The 26,053-nt window shown below is 34.2% G+C and overlaps 24 non-coding genes across 24 annotated transcripts; all 24 read left to right on the forward strand.

The window, feature by feature from the left end:
- The first annotated feature begins 525 nt into the window (after positions 1-525).
- TRNAR-UCU (transfer RNA arginine (anticodon UCU)) lies at positions 526-611 on the forward strand. Its single transcript is given in 2 exon segments — positions 526-562; positions 576-611. It is a non-coding gene; the product is annotated as a tRNA-Arg (tRNA).
- Positions 612-1,586: 975 nt separating this feature from the next.
- On the forward strand, positions 1,587-1,672 carry TRNAR-UCU (transfer RNA arginine (anticodon UCU)). The gene is given in 2 exon segments: positions 1,587-1,623; positions 1,637-1,672. It is a non-coding gene; the product is annotated as a tRNA-Arg (tRNA).
- A 975-nt stretch (positions 1,673-2,647) lies between these two features.
- TRNAR-UCU (transfer RNA arginine (anticodon UCU)) lies at positions 2,648-2,733 on the forward strand. Its single transcript is given in 2 exon segments — positions 2,648-2,684; positions 2,698-2,733. It is a non-coding gene; the product is annotated as a tRNA-Arg (tRNA).
- A 975-nt stretch (positions 2,734-3,708) lies between these two features.
- TRNAR-UCU (transfer RNA arginine (anticodon UCU)) lies at positions 3,709-3,794 on the forward strand. Its single transcript is given in 2 exon segments — positions 3,709-3,745; positions 3,759-3,794. It is a non-coding gene; the product is annotated as a tRNA-Arg (tRNA).
- Positions 3,795-4,769: 975 nt separating this feature from the next.
- TRNAR-UCU (transfer RNA arginine (anticodon UCU)) lies at positions 4,770-4,855 on the forward strand. Its single transcript is given in 2 exon segments — positions 4,770-4,806; positions 4,820-4,855. It is a non-coding gene; the product is annotated as a tRNA-Arg (tRNA).
- A 975-nt stretch (positions 4,856-5,830) lies between these two features.
- Positions 5,831-5,916, forward strand: TRNAR-UCU (transfer RNA arginine (anticodon UCU)). The gene is given in 2 exon segments: positions 5,831-5,867; positions 5,881-5,916. It is a non-coding gene; the product is annotated as a tRNA-Arg (tRNA).
- Positions 5,917-6,891: 975 nt separating this feature from the next.
- TRNAR-UCU (transfer RNA arginine (anticodon UCU)) lies at positions 6,892-6,977 on the forward strand. The gene is given in 2 exon segments: positions 6,892-6,928; positions 6,942-6,977. It is a non-coding gene; the product is annotated as a tRNA-Arg (tRNA).
- Positions 6,978-7,952: 975 nt separating this feature from the next.
- Positions 7,953-8,038, forward strand: TRNAR-UCU (transfer RNA arginine (anticodon UCU)). The gene is given in 2 exon segments: positions 7,953-7,989; positions 8,003-8,038. It is a non-coding gene; the product is annotated as a tRNA-Arg (tRNA).
- Positions 8,039-9,013: 975 nt separating this feature from the next.
- TRNAR-UCU (transfer RNA arginine (anticodon UCU)) lies at positions 9,014-9,099 on the forward strand. Its single transcript is given in 2 exon segments — positions 9,014-9,050; positions 9,064-9,099. It is a non-coding gene; the product is annotated as a tRNA-Arg (tRNA).
- A 975-nt stretch (positions 9,100-10,074) lies between these two features.
- TRNAR-UCU (transfer RNA arginine (anticodon UCU)) lies at positions 10,075-10,160 on the forward strand. The gene is given in 2 exon segments: positions 10,075-10,111; positions 10,125-10,160. It is a non-coding gene; the product is annotated as a tRNA-Arg (tRNA).
- Positions 10,161-11,134: 974 nt separating this feature from the next.
- TRNAR-UCU (transfer RNA arginine (anticodon UCU)) lies at positions 11,135-11,220 on the forward strand. The gene is given in 2 exon segments: positions 11,135-11,171; positions 11,185-11,220. It is a non-coding gene; the product is annotated as a tRNA-Arg (tRNA).
- Positions 11,221-12,195: 975 nt separating this feature from the next.
- TRNAR-UCU (transfer RNA arginine (anticodon UCU)) lies at positions 12,196-12,281 on the forward strand. The gene is given in 2 exon segments: positions 12,196-12,232; positions 12,246-12,281. It is a non-coding gene; the product is annotated as a tRNA-Arg (tRNA).
- A 975-nt stretch (positions 12,282-13,256) lies between these two features.
- TRNAR-UCU (transfer RNA arginine (anticodon UCU)) lies at positions 13,257-13,342 on the forward strand. The gene is given in 2 exon segments: positions 13,257-13,293; positions 13,307-13,342. It is a non-coding gene; the product is annotated as a tRNA-Arg (tRNA).
- A 975-nt stretch (positions 13,343-14,317) lies between these two features.
- Positions 14,318-14,403, forward strand: TRNAR-UCU (transfer RNA arginine (anticodon UCU)). Its single transcript is given in 2 exon segments — positions 14,318-14,354; positions 14,368-14,403. It is a non-coding gene; the product is annotated as a tRNA-Arg (tRNA).
- A 975-nt stretch (positions 14,404-15,378) lies between these two features.
- TRNAR-UCU (transfer RNA arginine (anticodon UCU)) lies at positions 15,379-15,464 on the forward strand. The gene is given in 2 exon segments: positions 15,379-15,415; positions 15,429-15,464. It is a non-coding gene; the product is annotated as a tRNA-Arg (tRNA).
- A 974-nt stretch (positions 15,465-16,438) lies between these two features.
- On the forward strand, positions 16,439-16,524 carry TRNAR-UCU (transfer RNA arginine (anticodon UCU)). The gene is given in 2 exon segments: positions 16,439-16,475; positions 16,489-16,524. It is a non-coding gene; the product is annotated as a tRNA-Arg (tRNA).
- Positions 16,525-17,499: 975 nt separating this feature from the next.
- Positions 17,500-17,585, forward strand: TRNAR-UCU (transfer RNA arginine (anticodon UCU)). Its single transcript is given in 2 exon segments — positions 17,500-17,536; positions 17,550-17,585. It is a non-coding gene; the product is annotated as a tRNA-Arg (tRNA).
- Positions 17,586-18,559: 974 nt separating this feature from the next.
- TRNAR-UCU (transfer RNA arginine (anticodon UCU)) lies at positions 18,560-18,645 on the forward strand. The gene is given in 2 exon segments: positions 18,560-18,596; positions 18,610-18,645. It is a non-coding gene; the product is annotated as a tRNA-Arg (tRNA).
- A 975-nt stretch (positions 18,646-19,620) lies between these two features.
- Positions 19,621-19,706, forward strand: TRNAR-UCU (transfer RNA arginine (anticodon UCU)). The gene is given in 2 exon segments: positions 19,621-19,657; positions 19,671-19,706. It is a non-coding gene; the product is annotated as a tRNA-Arg (tRNA).
- A 975-nt stretch (positions 19,707-20,681) lies between these two features.
- Positions 20,682-20,767, forward strand: TRNAR-UCU (transfer RNA arginine (anticodon UCU)). The gene is given in 2 exon segments: positions 20,682-20,718; positions 20,732-20,767. It is a non-coding gene; the product is annotated as a tRNA-Arg (tRNA).
- A 975-nt stretch (positions 20,768-21,742) lies between these two features.
- On the forward strand, positions 21,743-21,828 carry TRNAR-UCU (transfer RNA arginine (anticodon UCU)). The gene is given in 2 exon segments: positions 21,743-21,779; positions 21,793-21,828. It is a non-coding gene; the product is annotated as a tRNA-Arg (tRNA).
- Positions 21,829-22,803: 975 nt separating this feature from the next.
- Positions 22,804-22,889, forward strand: TRNAR-UCU (transfer RNA arginine (anticodon UCU)). Its single transcript is given in 2 exon segments — positions 22,804-22,840; positions 22,854-22,889. It is a non-coding gene; the product is annotated as a tRNA-Arg (tRNA).
- A 973-nt stretch (positions 22,890-23,862) lies between these two features.
- TRNAR-UCU (transfer RNA arginine (anticodon UCU)) lies at positions 23,863-23,948 on the forward strand. The gene is given in 2 exon segments: positions 23,863-23,899; positions 23,913-23,948. It is a non-coding gene; the product is annotated as a tRNA-Arg (tRNA).
- Positions 23,949-25,034: 1,086 nt separating this feature from the next.
- TRNAR-UCU (transfer RNA arginine (anticodon UCU)) lies at positions 25,035-25,120 on the forward strand. The gene is given in 2 exon segments: positions 25,035-25,071; positions 25,086-25,120. It is a non-coding gene; the product is annotated as a tRNA-Arg (tRNA).
- The last annotated feature ends 933 nt before the right edge of the window (positions 25,121-26,053 follow it).

Below are 26,053 nucleotides of genomic sequence, written 5' to 3' on the forward strand. Positions count from 1 at the left end.
GCAACAATTCATTCCATGGAATCAATTATTTCACTCCACCATGTGATTTCATTGTTACAGATGATAAAAGTGGAATAATACTGGAAAAAATATTGATAAAATGCTGGAGTGACTCCTCTTATTTCAAACAGGACTTCTAGCCAAAATTGGCATTTGGAAGACACAGACATGGTTATTTTTGCCATTAGACAGACAGGTTGTGAATATCTGACAAACTTTTTGAAATTTGTAACAATGGAAAAAAAAATTCAATCCACCACTTGAACCCATTGTTACCGATAATAATTGAAGAAATATGTCTGTGACATTCTTCTGTGTCTCACTCAACCAAGAATCCAACTGTCAATCAGTAATAACAAGCTTTGAACTCCTACTTGGTACTAACCACTATCTTGTCTGCTACTTTTCTGCCATCAACCTGTATGTGTTAAAATATAGAGAATTGTTACATCAAAGATTGTATTATCTATTACAATATTTTATTCTCCAAGCAGTAAAAGCAAAAGGAAAATTACTACCAACAGGGGCTCTGTGGCGCAATGGATAGCGCATTGGACTTCTAGTATGTTGTAGTTATTCAAAGGTTGTGGGTTCGAGTCCCACCAGAGTCATTGCATGAATTCACTTGCAAACTTTTAATATTCACATACGTCTGGATGTAACTTACAGATTGTAGGTTTGAATCCTAACAAAAATGTAGAAATGGGCTTTTCTACCTAATAATCCTCAAATTGGGTAGCACAAAATACTGGAATAATTCCTGATACTTGAAAGAGTATTTGTAGGCTTAATAGCCAGTTGGAAGACTCAGTCATGTCTTTTAGTGCCATTTTGCAGAGTTGTAAAACTTTCACAATCCATAACAACATTTCTTACCATGGAATCAATTATTACATTCCAATATTTGATTTCAATGTTACAGATGATAAAAGTGGAATAATACTGGAAAAATTCCTGATAAAATACCGGAGTGACTCCTCATATTTGAAATATTACTTCTAGCCAAATGTGGCATTTAGAATACTCAGACATGTCTATTTTTGCCACTTTGACAATCCATAGCAACAATTCATTCCATGGAATCAATTATTTCACTCCACCATGTGATTTCATTGTTACAGATGATAAAAGTGGAATAATACTGGAAAAAATATTGATAAAATGCTGGAGTGACTCCTCTTATTTCAAACAGGACTTCTAGCCAAAATTGGCATTTGGAAGACACAGACATGGTTATTTTTGCCATTAGACAGACAGGTTGTGAATATCTGACAAACTTTTTGAAATTTGTAACAATGGAAAAAAAAATTCAATCCACCACTTGAACCCATTGTTACCGATAATAATTGAAGAAATATGTCTGTGACATTCTTCTGTGTCTCACTCAACCAAGAATCCAACTGTCAATCAGTAATAACAAGCTTTGAACTCCTACTTGGTACTAACCACTATCTTGTCTGCTACTTTTCTGCCATCAACCTGTATGTGTTAAAATATAGAGAATTGTTACATCAAAGATTGTATTATCTATTACAATATTTTATTCTCCAAGCAGTAAAAGCAAAAGGAAAATTACTACCAACAGGGGCTCTGTGGCGCAATGGATAGCGCATTGGACTTCTAGTATGTTGTAGTTATTCAAAGGTTGTGGGTTCGAGTCCCACCAGAGTCATTGCATGAATTCACTTGCAAACTTTTAATATTCACATACGTCTGGATGTAACTTACAGATTGTAGGTTTGAATCCTAACAAAAATGTAGAAATGGGCTTTTCTACCTAATAATCCTCAAATTGGGTAGCACAAAATACTGGAATAATTCCTGATACTTGAAAGAGTATTTGTAGGCTTAATAGCCAGTTGGAAGACTCAGTCATGTCTTTTAGTGCCATTTTGCAGAGTTGTAAAACTTTCACAATCCATAACAACATTTCTTACCATGGAATCAATTATTACATTCCAATATTTGATTTCAATGTTACAGATGATAAAAGTGGAATAATACTGGAAAAATTCCTGATAAAATACCGGAGTGACTCCTCATATTTGAAATATTACTTCTAGCCAAATGTGGCATTTAGAATACTCAGACATGTCTATTTTTGCCACTTTGACAATCCATAGCAACAATTCATTCCATGGAATCAATTATTTCACTCCACCATGTGATTTCATTGTTACAGATGATAAAAGTGGAATAATACTGGAAAAAATATTGATAAAATGCTGGAGTGACTCCTCTTATTTCAAACAGGACTTCTAGCCAAAATTGGCATTTGGAAGACACAGACATGGTTATTTTTGCCATTAGACAGACAGGTTGTGAATATCTGACAAACTTTTTGAAATTTGTGACAATGGAAAAAAAAATTCAATCCACCACTTGAACCCATTGTTACCGATAATAATTGAAGAAATATGTCTGTGACATTCTTCTGTGTCTCACTCAACCAAGAATCCAACTGTCAATCAGTAATAACAAGCTTTGAACTCCTACTTGGTACTAACCACTATCTTGTCTGCTACTTTTCTGCCATCAACCTGTATGTGTTAAAATATAGAGAATTGTTACATCAAAGATTGTATTATCTATTACAATATTTTATTCTCCAAGCAGTAAAAGCAAAAGGAAAATTACTACCAACAGGGGCTCTGTGGCGCAATGGATAGCGCATTGGACTTCTAGTATGTTGTAGTTATTCAAAGGTTGTGGGTTCGAGTCCCACCAGAGTCATTGCATGAATTCACTTGCAAACTTTTAATATTCACATACGTCTGGATGTAACTTACAGATTGTAGGTTTGAATCCTAACAAAAATGTAGAAATGGGCTTTTCTACCTAATAATCCTCAAATTGGGTAGCACAAAATACTGGAATAATTCCTGATACTTGAAAGAGTATTTGTAGGCTTAATAGCCAGTTGGAAGACTCAGTCATGTCTTTTAGTGCCATTTTGCAGAGTTGTAAAACTTTCACAATCCATAACAACATTTCTTACCATGGAATCAATTATTACATTCCAATATTTGATTTCAATGTTACAGATGATAAAAGTGGAATAATACTGGAAAAATTCCTGATAAAATACCGGAGTGACTCCTCATATTTGAAATATTACTTCTAGCCAAATGTGGCATTTAGAATACTCAGACATGTCTATTTTTGCCACTTTGACAATCCATAGCAACAATTCATTCCATGGAATCAATTATTTCACTCCACCATGTGATTTCATTGTTACAGATGATAAAAGTGGAATAATACTGGAAAAAATATTGATAAAATGCTGGAGTGACTCCTCTTATTTCAAACAGGACTTCTAGCCAAAATTGGCATTTGGAAGACACAGACATGGTTATTTTTGCCATTAGACAGACAGGTTGTGAATATCTGACAAACTTTTTGAAATTTGTGACAATGGAAAAAAAAATTCAATCCACCACTTGAACCCATTGTTACCGATAATAATTGAAGAAATATGTCTGTGACATTCTTCTATGTCTCACTCAACCAAGAATCCAACTGTCAATCAGTAATAACAAGCTTTGAACTCCTACTTGGTACTAACCACTATCTTGTCTGCTACTTTTCTGCCATCAACCTGTATGTGTTAAAATATAGAGAATTGTTACATCAAAGATTGTATTATCTATTACAATATTTTATTCTCCAAGCAGTAAAAGCAAAAGGAAAATTACTACCAACAGGGGCTCTGTGGCGCAATGGATAGCGCATTGGACTTCTAGTATGTTGTAGTTATTCAAAGGTTGTGGGTTCGAGTCCCACCAGAGTCATTGCATGAATTCACTTGCAAACTTTTAATATTCACATACGTCTGGATGTAACTTACAGATTGTAGGTTTGAATCCTAACAAAAATGTAGAAATGGGCTTTTCTACCTAATAATCCTCAAATTGGGTAGCACAAAATACTGGAATAATTCCTGATACTTGAAAGAGTATTTGTAGGCTTAATAGCCAGTTGGAAGACTCAGTCATGTCTTTTAGTGCCATTTTGCAGAGTTGTAAAACTTTCACAATCCATAACAACATTTCTTACCATGGAATCAATTATTACATTCCAATATTTGATTTCAATGTTACAGATGATAAAAGTGGAATAATACTGGAAAAATTCCTGATAAAATACCGGAGTGACTCCTCATATTTGAAATATTACTTCTAGCCAAATGTGGCATTTAGAATACTCAGACATGTCTATTTTTGCCACTTTGACAATCCATAGCAACAATTCATTCCATGGAATCAATTATTTCACTCCACCATGTGATTTCATTGTTACAGATGATAAAAGTGGAATAATACTGGAAAAAATATTGATAAAATGCTGGAGTGACTCCTCTTATTTCAAACAGGACTTCTAGCCAAAATTGGCATTTGGAAGACACAGACATGGTTATTTTTGCCATTAGACAGACAGGTTGTGAATATCTGACAAACTTTTTGAAATTTGTGACAATGGAAAAAAAAATTCAATCCACCACTTGAACCCATTGTTACCGATAATAATTGAAGAAATATGTCTGTGACATTCTTCTGTGTCTCACTCAACCAAGAATCCAACTGTCAATCAGTAATAACAAGCTTTGAACTCCTACTTGGTACTAACCACTATCTTGTCTGCTACTTTTCTGCCATCAACCTGTATGTGTTAAAATATAGAGAATTGTTACATCAAAGATTGTATTATCTATTACAATATTTTATTCTCCAAGCAGTAAAAGCAAAAGGAAAATTACTACCAACAGGGGCTCTGTGGCGCAATGGATAGCGCATTGGACTTCTAGTATGTTGTAGTTATTCAAAGGTTGTGGGTTCGAGTCCCACCAGAGTCATTGCATGAATTCACTTGCAAACTTTTAATATTCACATACGTCTGGATGTAACTTACAGATTGTAGGTTTGAATCCTAACAAAAATGTAGAAATGGGCTTTTCTACCTAATAATCCTCAAATTGGGTAGCACAAAATACTGGAATAATTCCTGATACTTGAAAGAGTATTTGTAGGCTTAATAGCCAGTTGGAAGACTCAGTCATGTCTTTTAGTGCCATTTTGCAGAGTTGTAAAACTTTCACAATCCATAACAACATTTCTTACCATGGAATCAATTATTACATTCCAATATTTGATTTCAATGTTACAGATGATAAAAGTGGAATAATACTGGAAAAATTCCTGATAAAATACCGGAGTGACTCCTCATATTTGAAATATTACTTCTAGCCAAATGTGGCATTTAGAATACTCAGACATGTCTATTTTTGCCACTTTGACAATCCATAGCAACAATTCATTCCATGGAATCAATTATTTCACTCCACCATGTGATTTCATTGTTACAGATGATAAAAGTGGAATAATACTGGAAAAAATATTGATAAAATGCTGGAGTGACTCCTCTTATTTCAAACAGGACTTCTAGCCAAAATTGGCATTTGGAAGACACAGACATGGTTATTTTTGCCATTAGACAGACAGGTTGTGAATATCTGACAAACTTTTTGAAATTTGTGACAATGGAAAAAAAAATTCAATCCACCACTTGAACCCATTGTTACCGATAATAATTGAAGAAATATGTCTGTGACATTCTTCTGTGTCTCACTCAACCAAGAATCCAACTGTCAATCAGTAATAACAAGCTTTGAACTCCTACTTGGTACTAACCACTATCTTGTCTGCTACTTTTCTGCCATCAACCTGTATGTGTTAAAATATAGAGAATTGTTACATCAAAGATTGTATTATCTATTACAATATTTTATTCTCCAAGCAGTAAAAGCAAAAGGAAAATTACTACCAACAGGGGCTCTGTGGCGCAATGGATAGCGCATTGGACTTCTAGTATGTTGTAGTTATTCAAAGGTTGTGGGTTCGAGTCCCCCCAGAGTCATTGCATGAATTCACTTGCAAACTTTTAATATTCACATACGTCTGGATGTAACTTACAGATTGTAGGTTTGAATCCTAACAAAAATGTAGAAATGGGCTTTTCTACCTAATAATCCTCAAATTGGGTAGCACAAAATACTGGAATAATTCCTGATACTTGAAAGAGTATTTGTAGGCTTAATAGCCAGTTGGAAGACTCAGTCATGTCTTTTAGTGCCATTTTGCAGAGTTGTAAAACTTTCACAATCCATAACAACATTTCTTACCATGGAATCAATTATTACATTCCAATATTTGATTTCAATGTTACAGATGATAAAAGTGGAATAATACTGGAAAAATTCCTGATAAAATACCGGAGTGACTCCTCATATTTGAAATATTACTTCTAGCCAAATGTGGCATTTAGAATACTCAGACATGTCTATTTTTGCCACTTTGACAATCCATAGCAACAATTCATTCCATGGAATCAATTATTTCACTCCACCATGTGATTTCATTGTTACAGATGATAAAAGTGGAATAATACTGGAAAAAATATTGATAAAATGCTGGAGTGACTCCTCTTATTTCAAACAGGACTTCTAGCCAAAATTGGCATTTGGAAGACACAGACATGGTTATTTTTGCCATTAGACAGACAGGTTGTGAATATCTGACAAACTTTTTGAAATTTGTAACAATGGAAAAAAAAATTCAATCCACCACTTGAACCCATTGTTACCGATAATAATTGAAGAAATATGTCTGTGACATTCTTCTGTGTCTCACTCAACCAAGAATCCAACTGTCAATCAGTAATAACAAGCTTTGAACTCCTACTTGGTACTAACCACTATCTTGTCTGCTACTTTTCTGCCATCAACCTGTATGTGTTAAAATATAGAGAATTGTTACATCAAAGATTGTATTATCTATTACAATATTTTATTCTCCAAGCAGTAAAAGCAAAAGGAAAATTACTACCAACAGGGGCTCTGTGGCGCAATGGATAGCGCATTGGACTTCTAGTATGTTGTAGTTATTCAAAGGTTGTGGGTTCGAGTCCCACCAGAGTCATTGCATGAATTCACTTGCAAACTTTTAATATTCACATACGTCTGGATGTAACTTACAGATTGTAGGTTTGAATCCTAACAAAAATGTAGAAATGGGCTTTTCTACCTAATAATCCTCAAATTGGGTAGCACAAAATACTGGAATAATTCCTGATACTTGAAAGAGTATTTGTAGGCTTAATAGCCAGTTGGAAGACTCAGTCATGTCTTTTAGTGCCATTTTGCAGAGTTGTAAAACTTTCACAATCCATAACAACATTTCTTACCATGGAATCAATTATTACATTCCAATATTTGATTTCAATGTTACAGATGATAAAAGTGGAATAATACTGGAAAAATTCCTGATAAAATACCGGAGTGACTCCTCATATTTGAAATATTACTTCTAGCCAAATGTGGCATTTAGAATACTCAGACATGTCTATTTTTGCCACTTTGACAATCCATAGCAACAATTCATTCCATGGAATCAATTATTTCACTCCACCATGTGATTTCATTGTTACAGATGATAAAAGTGGAATAATACTGGAAAAAATATTGATAAAATGCTGGAGTGACTCCTCTTATTTCAAACAGGACTTCTAGCCAAAATTGGCATTTGGAAGACACAGACATGGTTATTTTTGCCATTAGACAGACAGGTTGTGAATATCTGACAAACTTTTTGAAATTTGTGACAATGGAAAAAAAAATTCAATCCACCACTTGAACCCATTGTTACCGATAATAATTGAAGAAATATGTCTGTGACATTCTTCTGTGTCTCACTCAACCAAGAATCCAACTGTCAATCAGTAATAACAAGCTTTGAACTCCTACTTGGTACTAACCACTATCTTGTCTGCTACTTTTCTGCCATCAACCTGTATGTGTTAAAATATAGAGAATTGTTACATCAAAGATTGTATTATCTATTACAATATTTTATTCTCCAAGCAGTAAAAGCAAAAGGAAAATTACTACCAACAGGGGCTCTGTGGCGCAATGGATAGCGCATTGGACTTCTAGTATGTTGTAGTTATTCAAAGGTTGTGGGTTCGAGTCCCACCAGAGTCATTGCATGAATTCACTTGCAAACTTTTAATATTCACATACGTCTGGATGTAACTTACAGATTGTAGGATTGAATCCTAACAAAAATGTAGAAATGGGCTTTTCTACCTAATAATCCTCAAATTGGGTAGCACAAAATACTGGAATAATTCCTGATACTTGAAAGAGTATTTGTAGGCTTAATAGCCAGTTGGAAGACTCAGTCATGTCTTTTAGTGCCATTTTGCAGAGTTGTAAAACTTTCACAATCCATAACAACATTTCTTACCATGGAATCAATTATTACATTCCAATATTTGATTTCAATGTTACAGATGATAAAAGTGGAATAATACTGGAAAAATTCCTGATAAAATACCGGAGTGACTCCTCATATTTGAAATATTACTTCTAGCCAAATGTGGCATTTAGAATACTCAGACATGTCTATTTTTGCCACTTTGACAATCCATAGCAACAATTCATTCCATGGAATCAATTATTTCACTCCACCATGTGATTTCATTGTTACAGATGATAAAAGTGGAATAATACTGGAAAAAATATTGATAAAATGCTGGAGTGACTCCTCTTATTTCAAACAGGACTTCTAGCCAAAATTGGCATTTGGAAGACACAGACATGGTTATTTTTGCCATTAGACAGACAGGTTGTGAATATCTGACAAACTTTTTGAAATTTGTAACAATGGAAAAAAAAATTCAATCCACCACTTGAACCCATTGTTACCGATAATAATTGAAGAAATATGTCTGTGACATTCTTCTGTGTCTCACTCAACCAAGAATCCAACTGTCAATCAGTAATAACAAGCTTTGAACTCCGACTTGGTACTAACCACTATCTTGTCTGCTACTTTTCTGCCATCAACCTGTATGTGTTAAAATATAGAGAATTGTTACATCAAAGATTGTATTATCTATTACAATATTTTATTCTCCAAGCAGTAAAAGCAAAAGGAAAATTACTACCAACAGGGGCTCTGTGGCGCAATGGATAGCGCATTGGACTTCTAGTATGTTGTAGTTATTCAAAGGTTGTGGGTTCGAGTCCCACCAGAGTCATTGCATGAATTCACTTGCAAACTTTTAATATTCACATACGTCTGGATGTAACTTACAGATTGTAGGTTTGAATCCTAACAAAAATGTAGAAATGGGCTTTTCTACCTAATAATCCTCAAATTGGGTAGCACAAAATACTGGAATAATTCCTGATACTTGAAAGAGTATTTGTAGGCTTAATAGCCAGTTGGAAGACTCAGTCATGTCTTTTAGTGCCATTTTGCAGAGTTGTAAAACTTTCACAATCCATAACAACATTTCTTACCATGGAATCAATTATTACATTCCAATATTTGATTTCAATGTTACAGATGATAAAAGTGGAATAATACTGGAAAAATTCCTGATAAAATACCGGAGTGACTCCTCATATTTGAAATATTACTTCTAGCCAAATGTGGCATTTAGAATACTCAGACATGTCTATTTTTGCCACTTTGACAATCCATAGCAACAATTCATTCCATGGAATCAATTATTTCACTCCACCATGTGATTTCATTGTTACAGATGATAAAAGTGGAATAATACTGGAAAAAATATTGATAAAATGCTGGAGTGACTCCTCTTATTTCAAACAGGACTTCTAGCCAAAATTGGCATTTGGAAGACACAGACATGGTTATTTTTGCCATTAGACAGACAGGTTGTGAATATCTGACAAACTTTTTGAAATTTGTGACAATGGAAAAAAAAATTCAATCCACCACTTGAACCCATTGTTACCGATAATAATTGAAGAAATATGTCTGTGACATTCTTCTGTGTCTCACTCAACCAAGAATCCAACTGTCAATCAGTAATAACAAGCTTTGAACTCCTACGTGGTACTAACCACTATCTTGTCTGCTACTTTTCTGCCATCAACCTGTATGTGTTAAAATATAGAGAATTGTTACATCAAAGATTGTATTATCTATTACAATATTTTATTCTCCAAGCAGTAAAAGCAAAAGGAAAATTACTACCAACAGGGGCTCTGTGGCGCAATGGATAGCGCATTGGACTTCTAGTATGTTGTAGTTATTCAAAGGTTGTGGGTTCGAGTCCCACCAGAGTCATTGCATGAATTCACTTGCAAACTTTTAATATTCACATACGTCTGGATGTAATTTACAGATTGTAGGATTGAATCCTAACAAAAATGTAGAAATGGGCTTTTCTACCTAATAATCCTCAAATTGGGTAGCACAAAATACTGGAATAATTCCTGATACTTGAAAGAGTATTTGTAGGCTTAATAGCCAGTTGGAAGACTCAGTCATGTCTTTTAGTGCCATTTTGCAGAGTTGTAAAACTTTCACAATCCATAACAACATTTCTTACCATGGAATCAATTATTACATTCCAATATTTGATTTCAATGTTACAGATGATAAAAGTGGAATAATACTGGAAAAATTCCTGATAAAATACCGGAGTGACTCCTCATATTTGAAATAGGACTTCTAGCCAAATGTGGCATTTAGAATACTCAGACATGTCTATTTTTGCCACTTTGACAATCCATAGCAACAATTCATTCCATGGAATCAATTATTTCACTCCACCATGTGATTTCATTGTTACAGATGATAAAAGTGGAATAATACTGGAAAAAATATTGATAAAATGCTGGAGTGACTCCTCTTATTTCAAACAGGACTTCTAGCCAAAATTGGCATTTGGAAGACACAGACATGGTTATTTTTGCCATTAGACAGACAGGTTGTGAATATCTGACAAACTTTTGAAATTTGTGACAATGGAAAAAAAAATTCAATCCACCACTTGAACCCATTGTTACCGATAATAATTGAAGAAATATGTCTGTGACATTCTTCTGTGTCTCACTCAACCAAGAATCCAACTGTCAATCAGTAATAACAAGCTTTGAACTCCTACTTGGTACTAACCACTATCTTGTCTGCTACTTTTCTGCCATCAACCTGTATGTGTTAAAATATAGAGAATTGTTACATCAAAGATTGTATTATCTATTACAATATTTTATTCTCCAAGCAGTAAAAGCAAAAGGAAAATTACTACCAACAGGGGCTCTGTGGCGCAATGGATAGCGCATTGGACTTCTAGTATGTTGTAGTTATTCAAAGGTTGTGGGTTCGAGTCCCACCAGAGTCATTGCATGAATTCACTTGCAAACTTTTAATATTCACATACGTCTGGATGTAACTTACAGATTGTAGGTTTGAATCCTAACAAAAATGTAGAAATGGGCTTTTCTACCTAATAATCCTCAAATTGGGTAGCACAAAATACTGGAATAATTCCTGATACTTGAAAGAGTATTTGTAGGCTTAATAGCCAGTTGGAAGACTCAGTCATGTCTTTTAGTGCCATTTTGCAGAGTTGTAAAACTTTCACAATCCATAACAACATTTCTTACCATGGAATCAATTATTACATTCCAATATTTGATTTCAATGTTACAGATGATAAAAGTGGAATAATACTGGAAAAATTCCTGATAAAATACCGGAGTGACTCCTCATATTTGAAATATTACTTCTAGCCAAATGTGGCATTTAGAATACTCAGACATGTCTATTTTTGCCACTTTGACAATCCATAGCAACAATTCATTCCATGGAATCAATTATTTCACTCCACCATGTGATTTCATTGTTACAGATGATAAAAGTGGAATAATACTGGAAAAAATATTGATAAAATGCTGGAGTGACTCCTCTTATTTCAAACAGGACTTCTAGCCAAAATTGGCATTTGGAAGACACAGACATGGTTATTTTTGCCATTAGACAGACAGGTTGTGAATATCTGACAAACTTTTTGAAATTTGTAACAATGGAAAAAAAAATTCAATCCACCACTTGAACCCATTGTTACCGATAATAATTGAAGAAATATGTCTGTGACATTCTTCTGTGTCTCACTCAACCAAGAATCCAACTGTCAATCAGTAATAACAAGCTTTGAACTCCTACTTGGTACTAACCACTATCTTGTCTGCTACTTTTCTGCCATCAACCTGTATGTGTTAAAATATAGAGAATTGTTACATCAAAGATTGTATTATCTATTACAATATTTTATTCTCCAAGCAGTAAAAGCAAAAGGAAAATTACTACCAACAGGGGCTCTGTGGCGCAATGGATAGCGCATTGGACTTCTAGTATGTTGTAGTTATTCAAAGGTTGTGGGTTCGAGTCCCACCAGAGTCATTGCATGAATTCACTTGCAAACTTTTAATATTCACATACGTCTGGATGTAACTTACAGATTGTAGGTTTGAATCCTAACAAAAATGTAGAAATGGGCTTTTCTACCTAATAATCCTCAAATTGGGTAGCACAAAATACTGGAATAATTCCTGATACTTGAAAGAGTATTTGTAGGCTTAATAGCCAGTTGGAAGACTCAGTCATGTCTTTTAGTGCCATTTTGCAGAGTTGTAAAACTTTCACAATCCATAACAACATTTCTTACCATGGAATCAATTATTACATTCCAATATTTGATTTCAATGTTACAGATGATAAAAGTGGAATAATACTGGAAAAATTCCTGATAAAATACCGGAGTGACTCCTCATATTTGAAATATTACTTCTAGCCAAATGTGGCATTTAGAATACTCAGACATGTCTATTTTTGCCACTTTGACAATCCATAGCAACAATTCATTCCATGGAATCAATTATTTCACTCCACCATGTGATTTCATTGTTACAGATGATAAAAGTGGAATAATACTGGAAAAAATATTGATAAAATGCTGGAGTGACTCCTCTTATTTCAAACAGGACTTCTAGCCAAAATTGGCATTTGGAAGACACAGACATGGTTATTTTTGCCATTAGACAGACAGGTTGTGAATATCTGACAAACTTTTAGAAATTTGTGACAATGGAAAAAAAAATTCAATCCACCACTTGAACCCATTGTTACCGATAATAATTGAAGAAATATGTCTGTGACATTCTTCTGTGTCTCACTCAACCAAGAATCCAACTGTCAATCAGTAATAACAAGCTTTGAACTCCTACTTGGTACTAACCACTATCTTGTCTGCTACTTTTCTGCCATCAACCTGTATGTGTTAAAATATAGAGAATTGTTACATCAAAGATTGTATTATCTATTACAATATTTTATTCTCCAAGCAGTAAAAGCAAAAGGAAAATTACTACCAACAGGGGCTCTGTGGCGCAATGGATAGCGCATTGGACTTCTAGTATGTTGTAGTTATTCAAAGGTTGTGGGTTCGAGTCCCACCAGAGTCATTGCATGAATTCACTTGCAAACTTTTAATATTCACATACGTCTGGATGTAACTTACAGATTGTAGGTTTGAATCCTAACAAAAATGTAGAAATGGGCTTTTCTACCTAATAATCCTCAAATTGGGTAGCACAAAATACTGGAATAATTCCTGATACTTGAAAGAGTATTTGTAGGCTTAATAGCCAGTTGGAAGACTCAGTCATGTCTTTTAGTGCCATTTTGCAGAGTTGTAAAACTTTCACAATCCATAACAACATTTCTTACCATGGAATCAATTATTACATTCCAATATTTGATTTCAATGTTACAGATGATAAAAGTGGAATAATACTGGAAAAATTCCTGATAAAATACCGGAGTGACTCCTCATATTTGAAATATTACTTCTAGCCAAATGTGGCATTTAGAATACTCAGACATGTCTATTTTTGCCACTTTGACAATCCATAGCAACAATTCATTCCATGGAATCAATTATTTCACTCCACCATGTGATTTCATTGTTACAGATGATAAAAGTGGAATAATACTGGAAAAAATATTGATAAAATGCTGGAGTGACTCCTCTTATTTCAAACAGGACTTCTAGCCAAAATTGGCATTTGGAAGACACAGACATGGTTATTTTTGCCATTAGACAGACAGGTTGTGAATATCTGACAAACTTTTTGAAATTTGTAACAATGGAAAAAAAAATTCAATCCACCACTTGAACCCATTGTTACCGATAATAATTGAAGAAATATGTCTGTGACATTCTTCTGTGTCTCACTCAACCAAGAATCCAACTGTCAATCAGTAATAACAAGCTTTGAACTCCGACTTGGTACTAACCACTATCTTGTCTGCTACTTTTCTGCCATCAACCTGTATGTGTTAAAATATAGAGAATTGTTACATCAAAGATTGTATTATCTATTACAATATTTTATTCTCCAAGCAGTAAAAGCAAAAGGAAAATTACTACCAACAGGGGCTCTGTGGCGCAATGGATAGCGCATTGGACTTCTAGTATGTTGTAGTTATTCAAAGGTTGTGGGTTCAAGTCCCACCAGAGTCATTGCATGAATTCACTTGCAAACTTTTAATATTCACATACGTCTGGATGTAACTTACAGATTGTAGGTTTGAATCCTAACAAAAATGTAGAAATGGGCTTTTCTACCTAATAATCCTCAAATTGGGTAGCACAAAATACTGGAATAATTCCTGATACTTGAAAGAGTATTTGTAGGCTTAATAGCCAGTTGGAAGACTCAGTCATGTCTTTTAGTGCCATTTTGCAGAGTTGTAAAACTTTCACAATCCATAACAACATTTCTTACCATGGAATCAATTATTACATTCCAATATTTGATTTCAATGTTACAGATGATAAAAGTGGAATAATACTGGAAAAATTCCTGATAAAATACCGGAGTGACTCCTCATATTTGAAATATTACTTCTAGCCAAATGTGGCATTTAGAATACTCAGACATGTCTATTTTTGCCACTTTGACAATCCATAGCAACAATTCATTCCATGGAATCAATTATTTCACTCCACCATGTGATTTCATTGTTACAGATGATAAAAGTGGAATAATACTGGAAAAAATATTGATAAAATGCTGGAGTGACTCCTCTTATTTCAAACAGGACTTCTAGCCAAAATTGGCATTTGGAAGACACAGACATGGTTATTTTTGCCATTAGACAGACAGGTTGTGAATATCTGACAAACTTTTTGAAATTTGTGACAATGGAAAAAAAAATTCAATCCACCACTTGAACCCATTGTTACCGATAATAATTGAAGAAATATGTCTGTGACATTCTTCTGTGTCTCACTCAACCAAGAATCCAACTGTCAATCAGTAATAACAAGCTTTGAACTCCTACGTGGTACTAACCACTATCTTGTCTGCTACTTTTCTGCCATCAACCTGTATGTGTTAAAATATAGAGAATTGTTACATCAAAGATTGTATTATCTATTACAATATTTTATTCTCCAAGCAGTAAAAGCAAAAGGAAAATTACTACCAACAGGGGCTCTGTGGCGCAATGGATAGCGCATTGGACTTCTAGTATGTTGTAGTTATTCAAAGGTTGTGGGTTCGAGTCCCACCAGAGTCATTGCATGAATTCACTTGCAAACTTTTAATATTCACATACGTCTGGATGTAATTTACAGATTGTAGGATTGAATCCTAACAAAAATGTAGAAATGGGCTTTTCTACCTAATAATCCTCAAATTGGGTAGCACAAAATACTGGAATAATTCCTGATACTTGAAAGAGTATTTGTAGGCTTAATAGCCAGTTGGAAGACTCAGTCATGTCTTTTAGTGCCATTTTGCAGAGTTGTAAAACTTTCACAATCCATAACAACATTTCTTACCATGGAATCAATTATTACATTCCAATATTTGATTTCAATGTTACAGATGATAAAAGTGGAATAATACTGGAAAAATTCCTGATAAAATACCGGAGTGACTCCTCATATTTGAAATAGGACTTCTAGCCAAATGTGGCATTTAGAATACTCAGACATGTCTATTTTTGCCACTTTGACAATCCATAGCAACAATTCATTCCATGGAATCAATTATTTCACTCCACCATGTGATTTCATTGTTACAGATGATAAAAGTGGAATAATACTGGAAAAAATATTGATAAAATGCTGGAGTGACTCCTCTTATTTCAAACAGGACTTCTAGCCAAAATTGGCATTTGGAAGACACAGACATGGTTATTTTTGCCATTAGACAGACAGGTTGTGAATATCTGACAAACTTTTGAAATTTGTGACAATGGAAAAAAAAATTCAATCCACCACTTGAACCCATTGTTACCGATAATAATTGAAGAAATATGTCTGTGACATTCTTCTGTGTCTCACTCAACCAAGAATCCAACTGTCAATCAGTAATAACAAGCTTTGAACTCCTACTTGGTACTAACCACTAACTTGTCTGCTACTTTTCTGCCATCAACCTGTATGTGTTAAAATATAGAGAATTGTTACATCAAAGATTGTATTATCTATTACAATATTTTATTCTCCAAGCAGTAAAAGCAAAAGGAAAATTACTACCAACAGGGGCTCTGTGGCGCAATGGATAGCGCATTGGACTTCTAGTATGTTGTAGTTATTCAAAGGTTGTGGGTTCGAGTCCCACCAGAGTCATTGCATGAATTCACTTGCAAACTTTTAATATTCACATACGTCTGGATGTAACTTACAGATTGTAGGTTTGAATCCTAACAAAAATGTAGAAATGGGCTTTTCTACCTAATAATCCTCAAATTGGGTAGCACAAAATACTGGAATAATTCCTGATACTTGAAAGAGTATTTGTAGGCTTAATAGCCAGTTGGAAGACTCAGTCATGTCTTTTAGTGCCATTTTGCAGAGTTGTAAAACTTTCACAATCCATAACAACATTTCTTACCATGGAATCAATTATTACATTCCAATATTTGATTTCAATGTTACAGATGATAAAAGTGGAATAATACTGGAAAAATTCCTGATAAAATACCGGAGTGACTCCTCATATTTGAAATATTACTTCTAGCCAAATGTGGCATTTAGAATACTCAGACATGTCTATTTTTGCCACTTTGACAATCCATAGCAACAATTCATTCCATGGAATCAATTATTTCACTCCACCATGTGATTTCATTGTTACAGATGATAAAAGTGGAATAATACTGGAAAAAATATTGATAAAATGCTGGAGTGACTCCTCTTATTTCAAACAGGACTTCTAGCCAAAATTGGCATTTGGAAGACACAGACATGGTTATTTTTGCCATTAGACAGACAGGTTGTGAATATCTGACAAACTTTTTGAAATTTGTGACAATGGAAAAAAAAATTCAATCCACCACTTGAACCCATTGTTACCGATAATAATTGAAGAAATATGTCTGTGACATTCTTCTGTGTCTCACTCAACCAAGAATCCAACTGTCAATCAGTAATAACAAGCTTTGAACTCCTACTTGGTACTAACCACTATCTTGTCTGCTACTTTTCTGCCATCAACCTGTATGTGTTAAAATATAGAGAATTGTTACATCAAAGATTGTATTATCTATTACAATATTTTATTCTCCAAGCAGTAAAAGCAAAAGGAAAATTACTACCAACAGGGGCTCTGTGGCGCAATGGATAGCGCATTGGACTTCTAGTATGTTGTAGTTATTCAAAGGTTGTGGGTTCGAGTCCCACCAGAGTCATTGCATGAATTCACTTGCAAACTTTTAATATTCACATACGTCTGGATGTAATTTACAGATTGTAGGATTGAATCCTAACAAAAATGTAGAAATGGGCTTTTCTACCTAATAATCCTCAAATTGGGTAGCACAAAATACTGGAATAATTCCTGATACTTGAAAGAGTATTTGTAGGCTTAATAGCCAGTTGGAAGACTCAGTCATGTCTTTTAGTGCCATTTTGCAGAGTTGTAAAACTTTCACAATCCATAACAACATTTCTTACCATGGAATCAATTATTACATTCCAATATTTGATTTCAATGTTACAGATGATAAAAGTGGAATAATACTGGAAAAATTCCTGATAAAATACCGGAGTGACTCCTCATATTTGAAATAGGACTTCTAGCCAAATGTGGCATTTAGAATACTCAGACATGTCTATTTTTGCCACTTTGACAATCCATAGCAACAATTCATTCCATGGAATCAATTATTTCACTCCACCATGTGATTTCATTGTTACAGATGATAAAAGTGGAATAATACTGGAAAAAATATTGATAAAATGCTGGAGTGACTCCTCTTATTTCAAACAGGACTTCTAGCCAAAATTGGCATTTGGAAGACACAGACATGGTTATTTTTGCCATTAGACAGACAGGTTGTGAATATCTGACAAACTTTTGAAATTTGTGACAATGGAAAAAAAAATTCAATCCACCACTTGAACCCATTGTTACCGATAATAATTGAAGAAATATGTCTGTGACATTCTTCTGTGTCTCACTCAACCAAGAATCCAACTGTCAATCAGTAATAACAAGCTTTGAACTCCTACTTGGTACTAACCACTAACTTGTCTGCTACTTTTCTGCCATCAACCTGTATGTGTTAAAATATAGAGAATTGTTACATCAAAGATTGTATTATCTATTACAATATTTTATTCTCCAAGCAGTAAAAGCAAAAGGAAAATTACTACCAACAGGGGCTCTGTGGCGCAATGGATAGCGCATTGGACTTCTAGTATGTTGTAGTTATTCAAAGGTTGTGGGTTCGAGTCCCACCAGAGTCATTGCATGAATTCACTTGCAAACTTTTAATATTCACATACGTCTGGATGTAACTTACAGATTGTAGGTTTGAATCCTAACAAAAATGTAGAAATGGGCTTTTCTACCTAATAATCCTCAAATTGGGTAGCACAAAATACTGGAATAATTCCTGATACTTGAAAGAGTATTTGTAGGCTTAATAGCCAGTTGGAAGACTCAGTCATGTCTTTTAGTGCCATTTTGCAGAGTTGTAAAACTTTCACAATCCATAACAACATTTCTTACCATGGAATCAATTATTACATTCCAATATTTGATTTCAATGTTACAGATGATAAAAGTGGAATAATACTGGAAAAATTCCTGATAAAATACCGGAGTGACTCCTCATATTTGAAATATTACTTCTAGCCAAATGTGGCATTTAGAATACTCAGACATGTCTATTTTTGCCACTTTGACAATCCATAGCAACAATTCATTCCATGGAATCAATTATTTCACTCCACCATGTGATTTCATTGTTACAGATGATAAAAGTGGAATAATACTGGAAAAAATATTGATAAAATGCTGGAGTGACTCCTCTTATTTCAAACAGGACTTCTAGCCAAAATTGGCATTTGGAAGACACAGACATGGTTATTTTTGCCATTAGACAGACAGGTTGTGAATATCTGACAAACTTTTTGAAATTTGTGACAATGGAAAAAAAAATTCAATCCACCACTTGAACCCATTGTTACCGATAATAATTGAAGAAATATGTCTGTGACATTCTTCTGTGTCTCACTCAACCAAGAATCCAACTGTCAATCAGTAATAACAAGCTTTGAACTCCTACTTGGTACTAACCACTATCTTGTCTGCTACTTTTCTGCCATCAACCTGTATGTGTTAAAATATAGAGAATTGTTACATCAAAGATTGTATTATCTATTACAATATTTTATTCTCCAAGCAGTAAAAGCAAAAGGAAAATTACTACCAACAGGGGCTCTGTGGCGCAATGGATAGCGCATTGGACTTCTAGTATGTTGTAGTTATTCAAAGGTTGTGGGTTCGAGTCCCACCAGAGTCATTGCATGAATTCACTTGCAAACTTTTAATATTCACATACGTCTGGATGTAACTTACAGATTGTAGGTTTGAATCCTAACAAAAATGTAGAAATGGGCTTTTCTACCTAATAATCCTCAAATTGGGTAGCACAAAATACTGGAATAATTCCTGATACTTGAAAGAGTATTTGTAGGCTTAATAGCCAGTTGGAAGACTCAGTCATGTCTTTTAGTGCCATTTTGCAGAGTTGTAAAACTTTCACAATCCATAACAACATTTCTTACCATGGAATCAATTATTACATTCCAATATTTGATTTCAATGTTACAGATGATAAAAGTGGAATAATACTGGAAAAATTCCTGATAAAATACCGGAGTGACTCCTCATATTTGAAATATTACTTCTAGCCAAATGTGGCATTTGGAATACTCAGACATGTCTATTTTTGCCACTTTGACAATCCATAGCAACAATTCATTCCATGGAATCAATTATTTCACTCCACCATGTGATTTCATTGTTACAGATGATAAAAGTGGAATAATACTGGAAAAAATCTTGATAAAATGCTGGAGTGACTCCTCTTATTTCAAACAGGACTTGTAGCCAAAATTGGCATTTGGAAGACACAGACATGGTTATTTTTGCCATTAGACAGACAGGTTGTGAATATCTGACAAACTTTTTGAAATTTGTGACAATGGAAAAAAAAATTCAATCCACCACTTGAACCCATTGTTACCGATAATAATTGAAGAAATATGTCTGTGACATTCTTCTGTGTCTCACTCAACCAAGAATCCAACTGTCAATCAGTAATAACAAGCTTTGAGCTCCTACTTGGTACTAACCACTATCTTGTCTGCTACTTTTCTGCCATCAACCTGTATGTGTTAAAATATAGAGAATTGTTACATCAAAGATTGTATTATCTATTACAATATTTTATTCTCCAAGCAGTAAAAGCAAAAGGAAAATTACTACCAACAGGGGCTCTGTGGCGCAATGGATAGCGCATTGGACTTCTAGTATGTTGTAGTTATTCAAAGGTTGTGGGTTCGAGTCCCACCAGAGTCATTGCATGAATTCACTTGCAAACTTTTAATATTCACATACGTCTGGATGTAACTTACAGATTGTAGGTTTGAATCCTAACAAAAATGTAGAAATGGGCTTTTCTACCTAATAATCCTCAAATTGGGTAGCACAAAATACTGGAATAATTCCTGATTCTTGAAAGAGTATTTGTAGGCTTAATAGCCAGTTGGAAGACTCAGTCATGTCTTTTAGTGCCATTTTGCAGAGTTGTAAAACTTTCACAATCCATAACAACATTTCTTACCATGGAATCAATTATTACATTCCAATATTTGATTTCAATGTTACAGATGATAAAAGTGGAATAATACTGGAAAAATTCCTGATAAAATACCGGAGTGACTCCTCATATTTGAAATAGGACTTCTAGCCAAATGTGGCATTTGGAATACTCAGACATGTCTATTTTTGCCACTTTGACAATCCATAGCAACAATTCATTCCATGGAATCAATTATTTCACTTCACCATGTGATTTCATTGTTACAGATGATAAAAGTGGAATAATACTGGAAAAAATCTTGATAAAATGCTGGAGTGACTCCTCTTATTTCAAACAGGACTTGTAGCCAAAATTGGCATTTGGAAGACACAGACATGGTTATTTTTGCCATTAGACAGACAGGTTGTGAATATCTGACAAACTTTTAGAAATTTGTGACAATGGAAAAAAAAATTCAATCCACCACTTGAACCCATTGTTACCGATAATAATTGAAGAAATATGTCTGTGACATTCTTCTGTGTCTCACTCAACCAAGAATCCAACTGTCAATCAGTAATAACAAGCTTTGAACTCCTACTTGGTACTAACCACTATCTTGTCTGCTACTTTTCTGCCATCAACCTGTATGTGTTAAAATATAGAGAATTGTTACATCAAAGATTGTATTATCTATTACAATATTTTATTCTCCAAGCAGTAAAAGCAAAAGGAAAATTACTAGCAACAGGGGCTCTGTGGCGCAATGGATAGCGCATTGGACTTCTAGTATGTTGTAGTTATTCAAAGGTTGTGGGTTCGAGTCCCACCAGAGTCATTGCATGAATTCACTTGCAAACTTTTAATATTCACATACGTCTGGATGTAACTTACAGATTGTAGGTTTGAATCCTAACAAAAATGTAGAAATGGGCTTTTCTACCTAATAATCCTCAAATTGGGTAGCACAAAATACTTGAATAATTCCTGATACTTGAAATAGTATTTGTAGGCTTAATAGCCAGTTGGAAGACTCAGTCATGTCTTTTAGTGCCATTTTGCAGAGTTGTAAAACTTTCACAATCCATAACAACATTACTTACCATGGAATCAATTATTACATTCCAATATTTGATTTCAATGTTACAGATGATAAAAATGTAATAATACTGGAAAAATTCCTGATAAAATACCGGAGTGACTCCTCATATTTGAAATAGGACTTCTAGCCAAATGTGGCATTTAGAATACTCAGACATGTCTATTTTTGCCACTTTGACAATCCATAGCAACATTTCTTTCCATGGAATCATATATTTCACTCCACCATGTGATTTCATTGTTACAGATGATAAAAGTGGAATAATACTGGAAAAAAAATTGATAAAATGCTGGAGTGACTCCTCTTATTTCAAACAGGACTTCTAGCCAAAATTGGAATTTGGAAGACACAGACATGGTTATTTTTGCCATTAGACAGACAGGTTGTGAATATCTGACAAACTTTTAGAAATTTGTGACAATGGAAAAAAAAATTCAATCCACCACTTGAACCCATTGTTACCGATAATAATTGAAGAAATATGTCTGTGACATTCTTCTGTGTCTCACTCAACCAAGAATCCAACTGTCAATCAGTAATAACAAGCTTTGAACTCCTACTTGGTACTAACCACTATCTTGTCTGCTACTTTTCTGCCATCAACCTGTATGTGTTAAAATATAGAGAATTGTTACATCAAAGATTGTATTATCTATTACAATATTTTATTCTCCAAGCAGTAAAAGCAAAAGGAAAATTACTACCAACAGGGGCTCTGTGGCGCAATGGATAGCGCATTGGACTTCTAGTATGTTGTAGTTATTCAAAGGTTGTGGGTTCGAGTCCCACCAGAGTCATTGCATGAATTCACTTGCAAACTTTTAATATTCACATACGTCTGGATGTAACTTACAGATTGTAGGTTTGAATCCTAACAAAAATGTAGAAATGGGCTTTTCTACCTAATAATCCTCAAATTGGGTAGCACAAAATACTGGAATAATTCCTGATACTTGAAAGAGTATTTGTAGGCTTAATAGCCAGTTGGAAGACTCAGTCATGTCTTTTAGTGCCATTTTGCAGAGTTGTAAAACTTTCACAATCCATAACAACATTTCTTACCATGGAATCAATTATTACATTCCAATATTTGATTTCAATGTTACAGATGATAAAAGTGGAATAATACTGGAAAAATTCCTGATAAAATACCGGAGTGACTCCTCATATTTGAAATATTACTTCTAGCCAAATGTGGCATTTAGAATACTCAGACATGTCTATTTTTGCCACTTTGACAATCCATAGCAACAATTCATTCCATGGAATCAATTATTTCACTCCACCATGTGATTTCATTGTTACAGATGATAAAAGTGGAATAATACTGGAAAAAATATTGATAAAATGCTGGAGTGACTCCTCTTATTTCAAACAGGACTTCTAGCCAAAATTGGCATTTGGAAGACACAGACATGGTTATTTTTGCCATTAGACAGACAGGTTGTGAATATCTGACAAACTTTTAGAAATTTGTGACAATGGAAAAAAAAATTCAATCCACCACTTGAACCCATTGTTACCGATAATAATTGAAGAAATATGTCTGACATTCTTCTGTGTCTCACTCAACCAAGAATCCAACTGTCAATCAGTAATAACAAGCTTTGAACTCCTACTTGGTACTAACCACTATCATGTCTGCTACTTTTCTGCCATCAACCTGTATGTGTTAAAATATAGAGAATTGTTACATCAAAGATTGTATTATCTATTACAATATTTTATTCTCCAAGCAGTAAAAGCAAAAGGAAAATTACTACCAACAGGGGCTCTGTGGCGCAATGGATAGCGCATTGGACTTCTAGTATGTTGTAGTTATTCAAAGGTTGTGGGTTCGAGTCCCACCAGAGTCATTGCATCAATTCCCATGCAAACTTTTAATATTCACATACGTCTGGATGTAACTTACAGATTGTAGGTTTGAATCCTAACAAAAATGTAGAAATGGGCTTTTCTACCTAATAATCCTCAAATTGGGTAGCACAAAATACTGGAATAATTCCTGATTCTTGAAAGAGTATTTGTAGGCTTAATAGCCAGTTGGAAGACTCAGTCATGTCTTTTAGTGCCTAATAATCCTCAAATTGGGTAGCACAAAATACTGGAATAATTCCTGATTCTTGAAAGAGTATTTGTAGGCTTAATAGCCAGTTGGAAGACTCAGTCATGTCTTTTAGTGCCATTTTGCAGAGTTGTAAAACTTTCACAATCCATAACAACATTTCTTACCATGGAATCAATTATTACATTCCAATATTTGATTTCAGTGTTACAGATGATAAAAGTGGAATAATACTGGAAAAATTCCTGATAAAATACCGGAGTGACTCCTCATATTTGAAATAGGACTTCTAGCCAAATGTGGCATTTGGAATACTCAGACATGTCTATTTTTGCCACTTTGACAATCCATAGCAACATTTCTTTCCATGGAATCATATATTTCACTCCACCATGTGATTTCATTGTTACAGATGATAAAAGTGGAATAATACTGGAAAAAATCTTGATAAAATGCTGGAGTGACTCCTCTTATTTCAAACAGGACTTGTAGCCAAAATTGGCATTTGGAAGACACAGACATGGTTATTTTTGCCATTAGACAGACAGGTTGTGAATATCTGACAAACTTTTAGAAATTTGTGACAATGGAAAAAAAAATTCAATCCACCACTTGAACCCATTGTTACCGATAATAATTGAAGAAATATGTCTGTGACATTCTTCTGTGTCTCACTCAACCAAGAATCCAACTGTCAATCAGTAATAACAAGCTTTGAACTCCTACTTGGTACTAACCACTATCTTGTCTGCTACTTTTCTGCCATCAACCTGTATGTGTTAAAATATAGAGAATTGTTACATCAAAGATTGTATTATCTATTACAATATTTTATTCTCCAAGCAGTAAAAGCAAAAGGAAAATTACTACCAACAGGGGCTCTGTGGCGCAATGGATAGCGCATTGGACTTCTAGTATGTTGTAGTTATTCCAAGGTTGTGGGTTCGAGTCCCACCAGAGTCATTGCATGAATTCACTTGCAAACTTTTAATATTCACATACATTTGGATGTAACTTACAGATTGTAGGTTTGAATCCTAACAAAAATGTAGAAATGGGCTTTTCTACCTAATAATTCTCAAATTGGGTAGCACAAAATACTTGAATAATTCCTAGTATTTGTAGGCTTAATAGCCAGTTGGAAGACTCAGTCATGTCTTTTAGTGCCATTTTGCAGAGTTGTAAAACTTTCACAATCCATAACAACATTTCTTACCATGGAATCAATTATTACATTCCAATATTTGATTTCAATGTTACAGATGATAAAAGTGGAATAATACTGGAAAAATTCCTGATAAAATACCGGAGTGACTCCTCATATTTGAAATAGGACTTCTAGCCAAATGTGGCATTTGGAATACTCAGACATGTCTATTTTTGCCACTTTGACAATCCATAGCAACATTTCTTTCCATGGAATCATATATTTCACTCCACCATGTGATTTCATTGTTACAGATGATAAAAGTGGAATAATACTGGAAAAAATCTTGATAAAATGCTGGAGTGACTCCTCTTATTTCAAACAGGACTTGTAGCCAAAATTGGCATTTGGAAGACACAGACATGGTTATTTTTGCCATTAGACAGACAGGTTGTGAATATCTGACAAACTTTTAGAAATTTGTGACAATGGAAAAAAAAATTCAATCCACCACTTGAACCCATTGTTACCGATAATAATTGAAGAAATATGTCTGTGACATTCTTCTGTGTCTCACTCAACCAAGAATCCAACTGTCAATCAGTAATAACAAGCTTTGAACTCCTACTTGGTACTAACCACTATCTTGTCTGCTACTTTTCTGCCATCAACCTGTATGTGTTAAAATATAGAGAATTGTTACATCAAAGATTGTATTATCTATTACAATATTATATTCTCCAAGCAGT

The sequence above is a fragment of the Mixophyes fleayi genome, chromosome 3 (genome assembly GCF_038048845.1).
Source record: "Mixophyes fleayi isolate aMixFle1 chromosome 3, aMixFle1.hap1, whole genome shotgun sequence".
Lineage (NCBI taxonomy): Eukaryota > Metazoa > Chordata > Amphibia > Anura > Limnodynastidae > Mixophyes > Mixophyes fleayi.